We start from the raw sequence: 19,650 nt of genomic DNA, 5'->3' as shown, positions 1-19,650 counted from the left end.
TAGTTCTATGTCACCCTATGTTATGACTGTTACATGATGAACCGCATCCGGCATAATTCTTCATCACCGATCCAATGCCTACGAGCTTTTCACATATTGTTCTTCGCTTATTTACTTTTCCGCTGCTACTGTTACAATCACTACAAAACCCAAAAATATTACTTTTGCTACCGTTACCGTTACTTCCATATTACTTTGCTACAATACTTTGCTCCAGATATTAAGTTATCCAGGTGCGGTTGAATTGAAAACTCAACTCGTAATACTTGAGAATATTCTTTGGCTCCCCTTGTGTCGAATCAATAAATTTGGGTTGAATACTCTACCCTCGAAAACTATTGCGATCCCCTATACTTGTGGGTTATCATGCATTGCCTATGCGTAATATTTGCTCACATGACATGATTGCCATAATTTCCTCTAGTATGTTGCATCTTCGCACTACTAGCTTGCACGACTTGATTACCATGCTTGCTTATGTTGCATCACCAATGATTCGTACTTGCTCATTTCATGCGGACCAAGATGATGTAGGGTAGAACCCTAGATGCCCGATCTTTCATGATTGGAGCGGATCCCGCGAAGAACACGAAGAACACGAGGGGAAACACGAGAGAAATCACTCAAACCAACAGGATTCGATTACACATGTGCTAGATCCTCGAAACTCAAAGAGATACACGATCCATGATCAACAAGGGATGATACAAGTAGCAAGTTCTTCCCTGTGAGGAGGTCTTGAAGGTCTTCTCGTTAGGGGTCTTGAATCCAAGATGGATCTTCTCTGTAGAGGCCGTGGTCTCTCCCGGTGGAGTAGATCCAGATGGATGAGCAAGGCTCTATCTCTCAAATGAGCTATCACTTTGCTAACCCTAGAAAGAGGGAGGAGGAGTATATATAGTCTAGGTGGGCGAAGGGGTACATGGGCCTCGGCCCTTTATTGTGCGTAGACAGATGAGGCCGGACATCCGAGCGTCGAGCCGGATGTCCAGGCCTTCCCGAGACGCCGGATGTCTGGGCTGTCGGGCCGGATGTTCGGGCTGGCCAGGCGCCGTCTTGGTGCTTTCTAGACTGAGGGCGCCGGATTTCCGGGCTTGGCCGAAAATCCGGGCAGAGGCCGGATGTCCGTGGCCTGTAGGTACTAGGCGGCTGGGCGGTTGCTGTAGTAGATGCTCCACGGGCCAGATGTCCGGGTCTTGGAGACCTCTCCGGATCCTTCCGTCGTTCCTCTTCATCCGTGAACTTGGGGACTTGTCTGTCTTCGCGTGCATCTTCGGGGGGGCTCGTGGTAGAAGTTTGGACTTGATCATGCACAATTTTCCAGACTTAGGTAGTAGCCATGTCTTGAGTGGATCATATGGAATATCACAAAGGAAGGAAGTCACCTCGGTCTCGAGAGCTCTCGCTCGTGCTCGTGTCATCGTTCCTCTTGGCACTTGGTGAGACGATGGTAGGTCCATGGGGATGACTATAGGATGCTCCACATCATCGCCCCCCCACCCTTGGGAAAGTTCTGACCTCGGATCGAAATCTTCATCACCATGGTAGGACAAGAGATCTTTGACCTTGAATGTGTCACTCACGGAGTACTTGTCACGTGGGATGTCGATCTTGTAGGTGTTGTTGTTCTAGCGTTCAGGCACCTTGAGGGGTCCATCGGCTCGTGGTAGAAGTTTGGACTTGCGTTCGTTGGGGAAGAGGTCCTTGCAAAGGTGTAGCCACACAAGATCTCCAATGTTGAATATCATGGGTTGCTTGTTGATGTTGAGCTTGTTCGAGAGTCCTTGTACTTGGCGCTCGATGGTGTGCCCTGTATCTTCATGCATCTTCTTGAGGTAGTTCACTCGGGCACTCGCGTCCATGTTGATGCGCTCTTGTAGTGCTAGAGGAAGAATGTCCAATGGGGACAACGGGTTGAAGCCGTAGACGACCTCGAAGGGGGACTTGCCGATAGTCGAATGTCTTGCGCGGTTGTAGGCGTACTCGGTGATGGGTAGACACTCCTCCCACTCCTTGATGTTCTTCTTGATCAACACGCGTAGTAGAGTGGAGAGCGTTCGGTTCATCACCTCCGTTTGGCCGTCGGTTTGAGGATTGTATACCAAAGAGAACAAGAGCTTGATTCTGAGCTGGCGCATAGGGTCTTCCAAAAGTAGCTCAAGAACTTGACGTCACGGTCTGAGACAATAGTCTTTGGTACTCCATGTAGGCGCAAGATTTCCCTATAAAAAGATTTGCAACATGTGAAGCATCGTCTATCTTGTTGCCTGGTATGAAATGAGCCATCTTAGAGAATTGATCAACGACAACAAACACGAAATCCATGCTAATACCTTTGCCGTTTCTAGTCCTAGGCAAACGAAGCACGAAATCCATGCTAATATCTTCTCATGGGTGATACGGAATAGGAAGTGGCATATAGAGACCATGGGATTGAGCTTTAGACTTAACTTTGCGGCATGTAGAGCACCGGTTGGTGAAACGTGAGACGTCGCGGAACATCTTGGGCCAAAAGTAGTTCTTGGAGAGCGTTGCGAATGTCTTGTCGCGTCCAAAGTGTCCCATTAGTCCTCGTCCATGAGATTCTTGCAAAAGTAACAAACGAAGAGAAGACTCGGGAATACATAGTTTGTTAGCCCTCAGGAGATACTCATCTTTGATGTAACAGCGTTCCCAAGACGTATGCGTCAAACATTTGGCATAAGGAATAGCAAAAGTAGGATGATGCACATACAAGTCTTTTATGTGCTAAAAACCAATGAGATTCAATTTAAGTTTGGTAACAAGCATGCATTTGCGGGAAAGAGCATCCACCACAACATTTTCCTTACCTTTGATGTATTTGATGACATAAGGAAATGACTCAATGAACTCAATCCACTTAGCATGACGCTTGTTCAACTTAGTTTGACCCTTAAGGTACTTAAGTGTTTCATGGTCCCTCTTTCACTTAGCATATAGCTCTGTGTCACAGATAGGATAATTGAGTTGCGCTCCAGAAAGTTTTGCACTAAAGTAAGCAATTGGGCGCTTCTCTTGCATTAACACGCCTCCTATGCCACTACAGCTAGCATCGCAATGAACTTCAAAAGTTTTGTCAAAGTTGGGTAATGCAAGCACGGGAGCATGTGTAAGAAAATTCTTAAGCTCATTAAATGCGGTGTCTTCAGATGGTCCCCAAATAAATGGCGCATTCTTCTTACTCAAGGCATGCAAAGGGGATGCAATGGTGCTAAAGTCTTTAACGAATCTACGATAGAAACCGGCTTAGCCAAGGAAACTACGCACTTGTTGCAAATTGGTTGGTTGGGACCAAGTTTTAATAGCATTAATCTTAGATTCATCTACATGCACACCCTTAGAAGATACTACAAAACCCAAGAAAACAAGCTTATCAACACCAAAAAGGCATTTGTCCATATTAGCATAAAGGCACTCTTTTCTAAGAGTTTGTAAAACGGTTCTAAGATGGGTGACATGATCTTTGAGAGATTTGCTAAAGACAAGAATATCGTCAAAATAGACCACAACAAACACACCAATATAGGGTCGAAGAAGAAAGTGCATGGCTCGCATGAAAGTACCGGGTGCTTCGGATAAGCCCATTGTCATGACCAACCATTCATACAAGCCAAACTTTGTTTTAAAAGCGGTTTTCCATTCATTACCTTCTTGTATGTGGATTTGGTAATAGCCACTCTTAAGATCAATCTGAGAGAAAATTGTGGCTCCGCTAAGCTCATGTAGCATATCATCTAGGTGTGGAATGGGGTAACGTTAACGCACGGTGATAGCACTAATAGGATGACAATCGGAACACATGTGATGTGTACCATCTTTCTTGGGAACAAGGATTACCGAGACGGCACAAGGGCTCAAGCTTTCTCGTACATGGCCGTTGTCGATGAGTTGTTGTACTTGACGTTTGATCTCCTTGGTTTCCTCGGGGTTGACGCGGTAGGGAGCCTTTTTAGGAAGAGGTGCTCCGGGGATGAGGTCGATGCGGTGTTCAATGCGTCAAAGAGGAGGTAGACCCGGAGGTAGCTCGTCGGGGAAAACCTCTTGGAATTCCTGCAATAGAGAAGATAACACTAAAGGTAGATTGTGGAGGTGTTAGTTTTTGGTGCCTCGTCCTTGCACAAAAGGACATAGTGCATAACACTTGATGGGTTCTCACACACTTCTCTCATCTCACTTTTGGTGGCAAATAGCACTAAGTTTTTCTTGTCGCTCATCGTGGAGGCACTCAATTTGGGCTTGTGGCGCTCACTCTCTTTTGGGTGGTTCGCTCTCTCACTATTCTCTCCATGATGGGTGCCTTGCTTGTCGGCGATCACTTGGTTAGGTGACATAGGTCGTATCACGTACTCCTTTCCTTTCATCTTGAAGCTATAGTGATTTGTCCACCCGTTGTGGATGATGTCTCGGTCAAATTTCCATGGTCGACCAAGTAGGAGGTGGCAAACAGACATAGAAACACCATCACACTCCAAAGTGTCTTCGTATGCTCCAATCTTGAAGGAAACTTGCACCATGTGCTCCACTTGAATAGTGCGGGAGTCGCTTAGCCATTGGAACTTGTAGGGATGCGGGTGCTTCATCTTGACCAATTGGAGCTTGGAGCATAGTTCCTCACTTTCCAAATTATGGCAACTTCCTCCATCGATGATGACCTTCATGGACCTTTCATTGATGCATGTGTTGACACCAAATTTTGGCATGGTCAAGAACTTAATTAATATGGCCTCAAATGGAGAAGTGATCTACATAAAAAAGTCTCGTATTTTCGATATGAACATCTTTGAAGTTTGGGCCATCGCCATCCGATCTCATCTCGAAGGCCGAAGTTGTGTTTGAAATACTTAGATTGTGTATTCAGAATACTATTGGGCTCATTACGCCCCCAAGACCGCCTCGTATGGAAAACTGATCTACATGGATTATGTTCGTCTCGTCGAAACGATCGATTTTAATGTAAAAATCGTTTCAATCTGAGTTCATATGCAAAAGTTAGAGCCATCGGAATGAAGCACTGTCAAGAGGCTGAAAATGGCGCGCCCCACAAGACGCCATGTCTGATGGATAGCGCGAGTATAGCCTGTTTTGCGTGAGGTAGCGCGAATAATAGTCTGTTTTGGATGAGCAATTTGACCCTCAAGATGACCTCTGATAGAAAAACTTTCAACATGAAATTTTTTCGTCTCGTCAAAACGGTCAAGATTTCTTTTGGACTCGTTTCCATCTGAGGTCGTTTAACACAACAAAAAAGACCCACAATGTGCAGCCAGTTTAAACCGAATAGTTTTGGAAAGTTCGGATAAAACCAATCCGAATTTGACTAGGGTTTTGGACGTAAATCCAAGCCTTTTCCTTGCACGGGAAGTCCAGCCGCCTCTTATATACCTAAGGGGTGACGGCCAATTGAACAACACACAATCGATCAAATCATCTACCACTTTTTATCTTTTATCTTTTCTCCTTAACCCTAGTTCTTCTTCTTCCTCATTCTTCGTCTGTTCTTCTTGTTGCAGGGCGGCGAACCTCGAGGACCTAGGGGCGATCAGGTTGACCTAGGGCAGCCCATAGCCACCGCGCGCCCTGACGGGGTCCTCACGGGCGTGTGGGGTTTCGGGTCCTCAAAAGCACCCGCCGGATTGCTTGCGTACCGCGGTTCCGGACAGGTCTCCTTCGACGTGAGCTGCAGTGCATCACCCCTGGCGTCGAGGGTACACGGTGACGTGTTCGTGTGCGAACACACTTTTTGGCGACTCCACTGGGGATCAAAGCTTTGAACGGTCTCCAGTCCGTTCTTGCTACGAAGAGATCGTCATCTAGGGTTTGCAATCTACAAAGGTAATATGAATACCCAATTCCCTTGTAGATGCAAATAATTCATATGGTGTTACTAGATCGTTCAATGAGTATACTCTATCGGCCAGCCCTAATTTGTTCAATCATGCATCTAATTACGTGCATAGGCCGATTCAAAGTAATTTACATGCTTCAACTTTTTATGATACTAGTAACATGCACCATATGTATCGCAACTCTCATGCATCAGCAACCCCACAAATCGTTATGCCGATGAACAACATGGTGAGTTTGGTTAATAAATTTGAAACACCTCATGTTAGGATTTCCAATGCCATGCAAGAAAGTGTTTCACCCTTTTATTCATCGGCAAGTAATGTGCAATATACTAATCCAACCATGCCGATGAACAAGAGAATTGGCCATGCTACTACTAGCTATTCGGCCAGTTATTCCCAACCGTCATATGCTACACCTCATGACAATAATTTTTGAGCACCATACACAACTGTAGATGTTCATAATTCGGCTTCCGACCTTCCTGGTCATAGCCGAAGGAATGTAAATTTTACAGGAGCGGTTGTGCCCAATATTGTAGAACATGAGGTAGTGGTGGCTGGATTGAAGAGTTTAGCCCAAAATAAGGGGATTAGTGCTCTTTGCCTTGAACAACATGAAAATGGGCTATTTCCTGATTATGCCGCAATAAAAGCTAGAGTTTTGCAAGAAGATGAATCTTTGCCAATTGATAAAAATGGCGAGCAAAAATATGGTTTTACAACAATGCATATGCCTTCACCTAGTACTACATCATATTATACACCCCCTACACAATTGCAAAATTTCGGCAACACTCGTGTGTCATTGCCGAAAGAATCTCTAAGCATTGGGGGGAAATCATATCCGGAGTGGGATGAAATTCAGAAAAAACTTAAAGCCAATTTTGCCGCTCGCTGCCAGAAACAAACAGAGAAAGAATTGGCTCAAATAAAAGAAGCATTGCCAATTTGTAGAATCAATGAAAAGAAGGATGATTCGGAACATGAAGGTGCTTCGGTTGAAAAAGCCGAATCAAGTAGTTTATATTCTGAGTCCATCAAACCCAAAGAGGCAAGCATTATTGAGAAAGGGCATGACAAGCATAGGAAAACAACGGTGCTTGAGTTTTTTGAAGTTAATGGAACCTACTTCCTGCCCTATGAGTTCCGTGTCGTAGAAATTGACAAGCTTCAAGGACAAGAACAAGTAGCAGAACAAAGTTCAGCCGACAAAAACCTTTAGTGTAATGATGCACGGAATCAAGAAAAATATGATGAAGAGGCGTTGGGGAGCCACCCAAAGATGAAGCAAGATATTGTTCAAGTCACACCACCATCATGCTTTCCCAACATATTTGAAGATATATGTTTAACAAGTAATTTACCTATTTTCATATTTGGTCAAAACTTTATTGTTAATGCATCTATTAGAAAAATCATCTTAAGTAATTTTGAAAGACCAATGAAGAACGGTAATTTACTTGTTAGCAATAAAATTGTTATAGAACATATCGGTCAACCCGTTGCACCACTTATAAAGATCGATACTGACTTATTGTTGCAATCAAGGTTTTCCTAATTGCTTTATTTAAAGTTCGTATCTACATGGGTAGCTTTGCTTGTTTCATACTTGGCTTACTCTTGGTCTCAATTGAGGCATGCATGTTCTAACTATTTTTGTTTCAGAAACATAAAGCCAAGGTTAGATTCTGTACTGAAAACCGATGCTAGTATAATATCTTATCCAATGACATCGGTAAAATAATGCAAAATAAAAATCATAGCCGAATGGGGATACAAAATGTGAACCATTCGTTTGCTTAACTCCAAAGCCGTTTTCACAGCAAGATCGGCTAGAAAATAAAAAGTTTACCTTCAATTCAAGCATGTGTGATCAAATATTTGATTTGTTGCTGAAAAATAATTACATAAGAATTCTTGATCACCATGTCAAGTCATCAATTCAAGGATGAATGTATTGTAGGTTGCATTGTTCATTCAAACATAATTTTGAGGATTGCAACATGTTTCGTCAAATAGTTAAATCGGCCATTGATAAAGGACGATTGAAATTTTTTGAGACACCAAGAGATGACCAGTCTATTCCGATTGGTCCCGATGGCAGAAAGTTTTTGCATCGGCTGCTTCAAGCCGATCCATTTAAAGAGAAGGTAAAAACTGCAGGTGATGGGATCAAGCTTTCAAGTAAAGAAGTTGTTGAGGAGCATAATGAACATAATCTTGAGGGTTAAAATTCCATCAAAGCTACAATGGAGACGCCAATGACTGGGGGCAGCAAGCAAATCCAATGATCGATGAAAGCAAACCAAAAGAAAACAAAGGCCGAAATAAGCGCAAGTGTAAGAGATCAAAAATGACCTTCGCCGAACTATTGGATAAATATCAAAAGAAGAGTGAAGAGCAGAATGCTTATCGGCCAAATCATTCAAACAAACCAAGATCACCCCCAAGGCGCAAGTATGAGGATCGGTATTGGCAAAGTGAGAATTTCAATGCAACATATTCATATCCTTATTTTGGGCCGCCAATGCCAATGCTGTGGATGCCTCCCTATCTCATTTAAATCCATATTCATCATGGGACAGGTATGATACAAGGGCACATTATCCATCTTATTTTAGACCATCTCACCAATACTATGCAGCTCCAAGAAGATCAACATTTGAACAATCACGCGTCAAAGACCGTTTCAATCATAAGGAATCGGTCCAAAGCTCAAGGAAGAAGAAAGAGGTGGTAGAGCGAGTTTACCGCATGAAAAGAGATGATCGTAAGTGTGCTACTTCAGATTTGATCTCAAATAACAAAGAGCCAATTAAAGTGTTGACATTGGCTACAAAAGGCAAAGAAGTGAAGCAATCAATTGATCAAAGTCAGAGTGCCAAATCTGAAGAAAAGAAGTTAAGGGTGCACAAGGCCCAAAAAGAGTTGCCATTGGTTGAAACAAAATCACAGTCGAGGTGCTCACTCGGCTTATCGTATTGGCAAAAGAAGGAGTTACAAAAGCTTAGTGCACAAGAACTTGAAGAAAGGAACATGGCATGGGTTCCCAAAGGAAGTAATCAAAATAATAATTATGTGCAAGCTTCGTTACAAGAAGTACGACAAAGGTGAAGAAGGAAAAGAGTAAAAACTATGAAGGACCAAGCCGAAGGTTTCAACATTTTTGGTCTACACATTATCCATATTCTTCAACTATGCCATTAACGCCTATGCCATGGAATTCGTCATCAGGTATGATTGGTAACCCTCAATGGGCTTATTTTAATCCATGGATGCAATATCAATTCTTCCATTATGAAAGGGTATTGCCAAATCACTATACATTTGATTAGCTACAAGTTTGTTGCTGATCCAAAGGGCCGAAATACTTGATTTGTCATTTCATTTGTTTATTTCGGCTATATGTGCTTTGAATGAAGTTTACACGGTAATGGCCAATTTTATCTATCGTCCTAATAGTATGTCAATGCATGGCTGGTGTAGTATTCTAACATCGTCCTTAGTTCGATTGGAGAGCGAGACAAGGTACGTGCTCATGGAAATTTATATGTATGCCTATATTATGATTGAATGGAGTTGAGACATCATGACCGATATCATTGAATATATGCTGCATAGACCAATTCATAGCTACAGAATTGGTTTGTGGGCTTATACTTTGTTTGGATATGATTTGTCTTATGCATCTTTGAGATCTATAAGAGGCCAAATCATAGCTGATTTTGTTACTGAACATCAGATTAATGTCATGCATAATATTAATATTAGCCTTGTCTCTCTAGTACTATGGAGATTATGTTTTGATGGTTCAATTCATAGCAATGGCCAATGTGTTGGTGATCTCTTTATGGTGCTATTTTTGAAGCCTCATGCCGCTTAGAATATTTTTATGCATGATTAATCAAGGCCGAATATGCATTTTTATTCGAATTGACTCTTTTACTTGCTATAGGTGCTATACATATTGAGGCTTTCGGTGATTCGTTATGAGTAGTGCAACAAATATCCAAGGGTTATCAATGTTTCGACGAATCACTTATAGTTTATCTTGGGGTATGTCTAGATGCAAAATTTACCTTGGGTTGCATTAAAATTGTTCATATATTTAGACATGACAATTGGAGAGAGTTGGCATAGCAAGCATCCAGCTACCATGTCCGTCATGGTGTATTGCACATCTATCAATACCGATGCTTATTCTTGCCAACATAGGTAAGGCCGAATTGGAGCTCACCACCTCGGCCACTAATGAAACTTGTATCCAGGCAAAGCAAGGATTGGAGGAAGTTCATTCTTGATTATCTGCAAAATCCTAGCGAAATGGTGAATAATATGGTTCGGAGGATGGCTTTGAGATACATATCTATGGAACCTTATCATCAGATTGTTATATAAGTTGAGAAGTTTTCACCCAAGTTACATCAAGAGGTTCAAATAAGCAACGACCGATACATGACTATCGTCCTAAGCAAAGACATGGCCGATAAATAACTATCGCCCTTACAATAAACATGGCCGATACATAATTATCGCCCTGAGAAATATAAATGGCCGATGGAGTGTTGACATCATCCTTAGAACAAATACATTGTAAATTATTTTTCGGCACGCAAGTTTGGACGAAAAACAAGGGGGCATGTGTTGACACCATATTTTGGCACAGTCAAGAACTTAATTAATATGGCCTCAAATGGAGAAGTGATCTACATAAAAAAATTGTATTGCTGGTATGAACATCTTTGAAGTTTGGGCCATCGCCATCCGATCTCATCTCGAAGGCCGAAGTTGTGTTCGAAATACTTAGATTGTGTATTCAGAACACTATTAGGCTCATTACGCCCCCAAGACCGCCTCGTAGGGAAAAATGATCTACACGGATTGTCTTCGTCTCGTCGAAAAGATCGATTTTGGTATAAAAATCTTTTCAATCCGAGTTCGCATGCAAAAGTTAGAGCCATCGGAATGCAGCTCTGTCAAGAGACAGAAAATGGCGCGCCCCACAAGACGCCATGTCTGATGGGTAGCGCGAGTATAGCCTGTTTTGCGCGAGGTAGCGTGAATAATAGCCTGTTTTTAACGAACGATTTGACCCTCAAGATGACCTTTGATCAAAAAACGTTCAACATGAAAGTTGTTCGTCTCGTCGAAACGGTCAAGATAGCTTTTGGACTCGTTTCCATAAGAGGTCGGTTACCACCACAAAAAAGACCCGCAAGGTGCAGCGAGTTTTAACCGAACAGTTTTGGAAAGTTCGGATAAAACCAATCCGAATTTGACTAGGGTTTTGGACGTGAATCCACGCCTTTTCTTCGCACGGGAAGTCCAGCCGCCTCTTTTATACCTAAGGGGTGACGGATGATTGAACAACACACAATCGATCAAATCATCTACTACTTTTTATCTTTTATCTTTTCTCCTTAACCCTAGTTCTTCTTCTTACTCGTTCTTCGTCTATTCTTCTTGTTGTAGGGCGGCGAACCTAGAGGCCCTAGGGGCGATCAGGTCGACCTAGGGTAGCCCATAGCGCGCGTGCCCTGACGGGGTCCCTCCCGGGCGTGTGGGGTTTCGGGTCCTCAAAAGCACCCGCCGGATTGCTTGCGTACCGCGCTTCCGGACAGGTCTCCTTCGATGTGAGCTGTGGTGCATCACCCCCGGCGTCGAGGGTACACGGTGACGTGTTCGTGTGGGAACAACTGACTTTAGTGTGGAAGATATGGCATCTTTGGTCTTCGTCTTGTTGATGTTGAAGCGTCAAGACCTTGGAGACAACGAGAGCGGGGGTTGAATCTTCGTCACAAAAGACTTGATCATCTTCATCTTCATTCGCTTGCCGGTGCATAGCCACATGCTAGAGGGCTTCCATTTCTCCTTCACTCATAGAGTCGTATGTACCATCGCCGTTGAGGATCATGGTGCGCTTGTTGGTACACTCGAAGGACTTGTGGCCTCGGCCGCCGCATGTGAAGCACTTGATTGAACTTGTCTTGATGGTCTCATCGGTTGGAGTAGATGATGACGAAGTTGTCGGCTTAAAGTTGCTTGTAGTAGGACGACGACTTGAGGTTGTCGAGGTTTTCCTGGAACTTGACTTGTCGTCGTTGCTTGTAGAAGGCTTGATTGAGGTAGAAGGTGTTGGGGTCGTTGAAGCTTGGGTGTTGGAGAAGCCATAGGACTTGGAAGAGAACTTGGCATACTTGAAGTCATCTTGCACTTGTCGCTCTGCTTTGGTAGCTTGATGCACTAGCTCGATGAGGTTGGAGTAAGGTTGGAAGTCGGCGATCTTCTTGATAGGATGGTTGAGTCCATTCAAGAAACGTGTCATAGTTTGCTCATCATCTTCCGTGACATTGGCTCGTATCATGGCAATCTCCATTTCCTTGTAGTACTCTTCAACGCTCTTTGTTCCTTGCTTGAGGAGTTGAAGTTTCTTGAAGAGGTCGCGGTTGTAGGACGTTGGTACAAAACGTGCTCTCATGACATCTTTCATTTGCGCCCAAGTTGTGATGGGTGGTTCATCTCTTGTCTCATGGCGCCCAATGACTTGTTCCCACCAAATGAGGACGTAGTCTTGGAGCTCAAGGGATGCCATGGTGATCTTCTTCTCTTCCTCATAGTCGTCCGGGCGTTGGGGCGTCTTCTGGCTGGGACTTGGTCGGCTGGCTGATGCTCCAGGCGTCGGTCGTCCGGTCGGGGTCGGTCATCCAACGACTAGGGACTTTCAGGCTGCTCTTCTTCTCGCTCCTTCTACTTGGTGTCCTCACCGTCTTGTCCATTGAATGTAGCTGCTCCTTGGCCTTCCTCTAAGTACCTGATCACACATAGTGTTTCCGCTTGAGGTAGTAGCCATGTCGTATGTGTAGAGAGTGGTAGCTCGGAGAGGAGCGAGTTCACCTCATCTTCGATAGCCTTTGCTCGGGCTCTCGTCATTGGTCCAAGTGGTGTCGTGGGAGACTTAGGTACGTCCATGGGGATGACCTTGGGATGCTCCACATCATCTCCCCCCTGGGAACGATCCGACCTCAAATCAAAATCTTCATCACCATGGTATGGAGAAAGATCCTTGACGTTGAAGATGTTTCTCACGTTGTACTTGTCGCACGGGAGGTCGATCTTGTAAGCCTTGTTGTTGTAGCGTGGTAGCACCTTGAAGGGTTTATTAGCTCATGGTAGAAGTTTGTACTTGCATTCGTTGGGGAAGCGGTCCTTGTGAAGGTGTAGCCACACAAGATCTCCAATGTTAAATATCAAGGGTTGCTTGTTGACGTTGAGATTGGTCACAGGTCGTTGTACTTGGCGCTCGATTGTGTGGCTTGTATCTTCATGCATCTTCTTGAGATAGTTCACTCGGGCACTCGCGTCCATGTTGATGTGCTCTTGTAGTGGTAGCGGAAGAATGCCCAATGGGGACAATGGGTTGAAATCGCAGACGGCCTCGAAAGGGGACTTGTCGGTAGTCGAATGTCTTGCGCGGTTGTAGGCGTACTGGGTGATGGGTAGGCACTCTTCCCACTCCTTGATGTTCCTCTTGACCAACACGCGTAGTAGAGTGGAGAGTGTTCGGTTCGTTACTTCCATTTGGCCGTCGGTTTGTGGATGGTATGCCGTGGAGAATAGTAGCTTGATTCCGAGCTTGGCGCATAAGGTCTTCCAAAAGTAACTCAAGAACTTGACGTCGCGGTCCAAGACAATCATCTTTGGTACTCCATGTAGGCGCAAGATTTCCCTACAAAAAAGGTTTGCAACATGTGTAGCATTGTGTGTCTTGTTGCAAGGAATGAAATGAGCCATTTTAGAGAATCAGTCCACAACAACAAACACATAATCCTTTCCATTTCTAGTCCTAGGCAAACCAAGCACAAAATCCATGCTAATATCTTCCCATGGGTGATATGGAATTGGAAGGGGTGTATAAAGACCATGAGATTGAGCTTCGGACTTAGCTTTGCGACATGTCGAACATCGGGTGGTGAAGCGTGAGACGTCACGGGACATCTTGGGCCAAAAATAGTTCTTGGAGAGCGTAGCAGATGTCTTGTCGCATCCGAAGTGTCCCATTAGTCCTCCTCCATGAGATTCTTGCAAAAGTAACAAATGAAGAGAAGACTTAGGGATGCAAAGTTTGTTAGCTCTCATAAGATAATCATCTTTGATGTAATAGCGTTCCCAAGATGTATGCGTCAAACACTTGGCATAAGGAATAGCAAAAGTAGGATCATGCACATATAAGTCTTTTATGTGCTCGAAGCCAATGACATTCAATTCAAGTTGAGTAACGAGCATACATATACGGGAAAGCGCATCTGCCACAACATTTTCCTTGCCTTTGATATACTTGATGACATAAGGAAATGACTCAATGAATTCACTCCATTTAGCATGACGCTTGTTCAACTTAGTTTGACCGTTAAGGTACTTAAGCGTTTCATGATCGGTATGAATGATAAATTCATGAGGGCGAAGATAATGTTCCCATTCACGCAAAACTCGCACTAAAGCATATAGCTCTTTATCATAGATGGGATAGTTGAGTTGCGCTCTGGAGAGTTTCTCACTAAAGTATGCTATGGGGCGCTTCTCTTGCATTAACACACCTCCTATGCCATTACCGCTAGCATCGCAATGAACTTCAAAAGATTTGTCAAAGTTGTGTAATGCAAGCATGGGAGCATGAGTAAGCAAATTCTTAAGTTCATTAAATGCGGTATCTTGGGATGGTCCCCAAACAAATGGCGCATTTTTCTTATTCAAAGCATGCAAAGGTGAAGCAATGGTGATAAAATCCTTCACAAATCTACGAGAGAAACCGGCTAAAACAAGAAAACTACGCACTTGTTTCAAGTTGGTTAGTTGGGGCCAAGTTTTAATAGCATTGATCTTAGATTCATCTACATGAACACCTTTAGAAGATACAACAAAACCCAAGAAAACAAGCTTATCAACACCAAAACGGCATCTGTCCATATTAGCATAAAGGCGCTCTTTCCTAAGGGTTTGCAACACGGTTCTAAGATGGGTGACATGGTCTTTGAGAGATTTGCTAAACACAAGAATATCATCAAAATAGACCACAACAAATACACCAATATAAGGTTGAAGAAAAAATGCATGACTCTCATGAAAGTACTGGGTGCTTCGGATAAACCCATTGGCATAACAAGCCATTCATATAAGCCAAATTTGGTCTTAAATGCGCTTTTCCATTCAGCACCTTCTTGGATGCGTATTTGATAGTAGCCACTCTTAAGATCAATATTAGAGAAAATGGTCAAAAAATTCATGCCTATCCTTTTATTTTGACTCGGGAAGAGTTTTGAGACACTCGCCATTAGAGTGATTTTCAGCAAAAAAAATAGAGGGCAATTTTTTTCCAGAGTGTGCTTTCCCCTTGTTTATGTGATGCGCCGTGAATTTGTTAGGGTTCTAGGCTCGCGTCTCTAGCACGGTCTAGACTAGGACCAACACAGTACCGTCGTTGAGTGTTTATTCAACTTTGCATCTTTGAATTGATTTTTGCTGAGCTTTTTGCTACCATATTATAATCCATCCCAGCTCCACATACATCTACGTCGTGCATTTGACTCTCCCTGGTAATCCCTCTATCCAAGCTTTAAGTGTTTAGACTACAGCGGTTGCCGATCACCACCTGCTGCTGGGTAAGAACTGGTAAGAATTTGAGATTTGCTTGACGGATTTGTGACACCCCACCACTTTCTAGTAGTTTGTAGGATCATATTCTTGTGTGTTTCTATTGCTGCTACCCATGGCAGGACCACAAGACAACGAGATTGACTAGGAGAACATGACGAAGAAGGAGCTTCATGATAAGTTTCAGCACATGTTGGGTCAACAGGTGGAAGACGTGATGGCCAGATTCGGAAATGCACTGGCTAGGATTGATGACATTGAGAAGACAATTGACACCAATTTGGACGCCAAGTTCGATGAAGTACTCGCGCATCTACCACAACCACCACCCGCATCTGCTGCACCATTGCAACAACATCAATAACCACCTCCACATCACGGTCGAGGAGGGCAAGCGCAGCGTGTTCCTCTTGAGCCAGGACAAACTTCTGGTGCCGCTACTATTGTTGTTGATGCTTCTGTAGCTCATGCTGCTGTTGTAGCGGAGGACTATTACGAGGATGAGGTTGACCAAAATCAGACTACGTGCAACCACCAGCACCGCCACCACCAAGTCGTCCTCATGCATATAATCGCAATGGTAGGGTGGCATCACCACCTCACGTATGAGATCATGACCATATTTCTAAACTAAAATTGAATATTCCACCACTTGAGGGTAGATATGTTCCTGGTATATATCTTACTTGGGAGTTAGAAACTAAACAACATTTTACATGTTTACAATATCCCGAGGAGAGACATATTTCTGCTGCTGTTTGTGCTTTCACTAGTTTTGCATGTGTATGGTGGTCTAAACATTGTAGATTATATCCTATTCTAGCTACTTGGGCTGCTTTGAAAACTGCTATGTGTACTCATTGGGTTCCACCATATTATCAAAGTGAATTACTTCAACAATTGCAGCCTTTAAGACAAGGAATTTTTTGTAGAGGAATATTATTAGGAATTACAAACTAGCATGATTAGATGTGGTATTGTTGAGGATAATGAAGCTGTGCTTGCATGTTTTAAGGATGTGTTAAATAGAGAGATTCAAACCATTTTATAGTATAAGGAGTATAATAATATCACTCGTTTATTCCATCTTGCTTGCAAAGCTGAATGTGAAGTGCAGGATCGACAGGCTTTGGCCGAACTAATTTTTCTGCAGGTCGATCTTCATCATGGACACCACGTACACCCTCTACTTCCACACGCCTTACTGCAGCACCGCTGACTTCAGCCGCCAATTCCAACCGAGATCCAAGAAAGCATGCACCACCACCACCATCTGCCAAGAGCACACCTTCTGGTCCCGCACATAGCTCTTCTTCATCCATGGCATCAACAGGGCAAACACATGAGGTTATATGCCGTCGTTGCAAGGGTGGAGGTCGCTATGCAAGCAAATGTCCATCTCCGTGTGTGATGATTGTTACTGGGGATGGTGGGTATGAGTCCGCTAGTGACTATGTTGAGGAGACCTTGGCTCTTATTGCAAGTGAAGAACACGATGAAGATGATTCTGAACATGAGACACAATACATGGCTGCTGAAGATGTTGATAGATATGAGATTTTAGTTGCTCAACGTGTTTTGAGTGTGTAGGTTACACATGTTGAGCAAAATCAAAGGCATAATTTGTTCCATACAAAGGGAGTTGTGAAGGAACGTTCTGTCGGCGTCATCATTGATGGAGGGAGTTGCAACAATTTGGCTAGCATGGAGATGGTGGAGAAGTTGTCTCTCACCACGAGACCCCATCCGCATCCTTACTACTTCCAATGGTTCAACAAAAGCGGCAAGGTTAAGCTAACACGTACTGTTCGTGTGCATTTTAGTATTGCTACATATGTTGATTATGTTGATTGTGATGTGGTACCCATGCAAGCATGCTCCTTATTACTTGGTAGACCATGGCATTTTGAAAAAAAAATTGTACACCATGGTAGAAACAATCAGTATACTCTTGTTCATAAGGATAAACATATTACTTTGCTTCCTATGACTCCTGAACACATTTTGGAAGATGATATTAATGGAGCTAGTAAATCAAAACAGGAGCACAATAAGAGTGAGAATCAGATTGTGGCAAAAGAATTTCATCAACAAATTAAGCCTAATAACAAATCATCATCTGGAGTTGCATCTGAAATTAAATTGAAAAGTGGATGTTTAATTGCCACCAAATCTGATATTGATGATCTAGATTTAGAAAATATGTTTGCTATGCTTTTGTGTGCAAAGAGGCATTAGTTCCATTCGAGGACGTGCCTTCCTCTTTCCCTCATGCTGCCACTAACATTTTGTAGGAGTTCGCTGACGTCTTTCCACAAATGTGCCACCGGGATTACCACCTATTCGAGGGATTGAGCATCAAATTGACTTAATTCCTGGTGCTTCACTGCCAAACTGTTTGCCATACCATACCAATGCAGAGGAGATGAAGGAGATTATGCGTCAAGTACAGGAGCTGCTCGACAAAGGTTATATACGCGAATCTCTTAGTCCTTGTGTTGTTCCTATTATACTAGTGCCAAAAAGGATGGTACATCCTGTATGAGTGTTGATTGTAGAGGCATTAATAATATCACTATTCCTTATCGTCATCCTATTCCTAGGCTAGATGATATGCTTGATGAATTGAGTGGCTCTACTATATTCTCCAAAGTTGATTTGCGTAGTGGATACCATCAAATTCGTATGAAATTGGGAGATGAATGGAACACAGCATTTAAAACTAAGTTTGGATTATATGAGTGGTTAGTCATGCCTTTTGGGTTAACTAATGCACCAAGTACTTTCATGAGTTTACTGAACGAAGTTTAACGTGCTTTCATTGGATGATTTGTGGTAGTCTATTTTGATGATATAATGATTTATAGCAGATCTTTGGAAGAACATTTGGAACATTTACGTGTTGTTTTTATTGGCTATGTTGTTACTCCATAGGGAATTGAAGTTGATAAAGCCAAGATTGAAGCTATTGAGAGTTGGCCGCAGCCCAAAACGGTGACACAAGTGATGAGTTTTCTTGGACTCGCTGGTTACTATGGGCGCTTTGTGAGAGATTTCAACACCATTGCTGCCTTTTGTTTGGACTCTCAATGAGCTTACAAAGAAGGATGTGCCTTTTGTTTGGGGTACCGCATAGGAAGAAGCCTTCACGATATTGAAAGATAAGTTGACACATGCTCCTTTACTCCAACTTCCTGATTTTAATAAGACTTTTGAGCTTGAACATGATGCTAGTGGAACTGGATTAGGAGGTGTGTTACTACAAGATGGTAAACCTGTTGCATACTTTTCTGAAAAATTGAGTGGGCCTAGTCTAAACTATTCTACTTATGATAAAGAATTATATGCTCTTGTTCAGACTTTAGAAACATGGCAACATTATTTATGGCCCAAAGATTTTGTTATACATTGATAATGACATGATTACCTTGGATACGACCAAAAATATTGCATACATGATTATTTTTGAGGTGATTTCTAATGCAAACTATGCAATAAGTTATTTATGTTATCTAGGACAAAAATACTTCATAGACTTTTGTGCCATGTGTAATTGCAGGTGTATGGGACATTTGTACAATCCACTTATGAAGATAAGGGAAAAGGAGGTGTATAGGTGTTGTTCAAAAAGTCCTCTCATGTCACTTTTTGGCTAAGAGAAGATAGAGTCCAAGTCTCTCACATTCTGGACTAAGATTCGAACTGCACAGACATAACTGACTCAAAACGCCAAGATCTTTTCCATATGAACTCCGAATTGGGTGATTCTTTTTTTTGGAAAGTATATTTCGTTCTCTTTCCAACCCAATTTGATTCACCTTCAAATTTGCCAGGAGTGTCAAGATATTGACGAAACAATCTCATGCTGCACTAGAATCCGAGACAAACTATAAGTCCAAAGGTGTTGCATCATCTCCACTTGGGCCCATGGGCCTTGTACGAACTAGGGTTAGTTTTAGGCTGCCTTGGGACGTCCTCCCACCTCCTTGGCCGCCACCCCTTGCTCCTATATAGGTAGATCAATCTAGAAGTTTTTTCCTTGGGATTTGTTTAGTGACAAGTTAGCCATTGCAACTTCCTGTACTTCGTCCGTGTCCAACGACCAAACCAAGAGCGCTTTCGGATCCCCACC

Source organism: Aegilops tauschii, chromosome 4 (assembly GCF_002575655.3).
Source record: "Aegilops tauschii subsp. strangulata cultivar AL8/78 chromosome 4, Aet v6.0, whole genome shotgun sequence".
NCBI classification, from domain to species: domain Eukaryota; kingdom Viridiplantae; phylum Streptophyta; class Magnoliopsida; order Poales; family Poaceae; genus Aegilops; species Aegilops tauschii.
The sequence above is the reverse complement of the archived record's forward strand: the minus strand, read 5'-3'. Positions refer to the sequence as shown.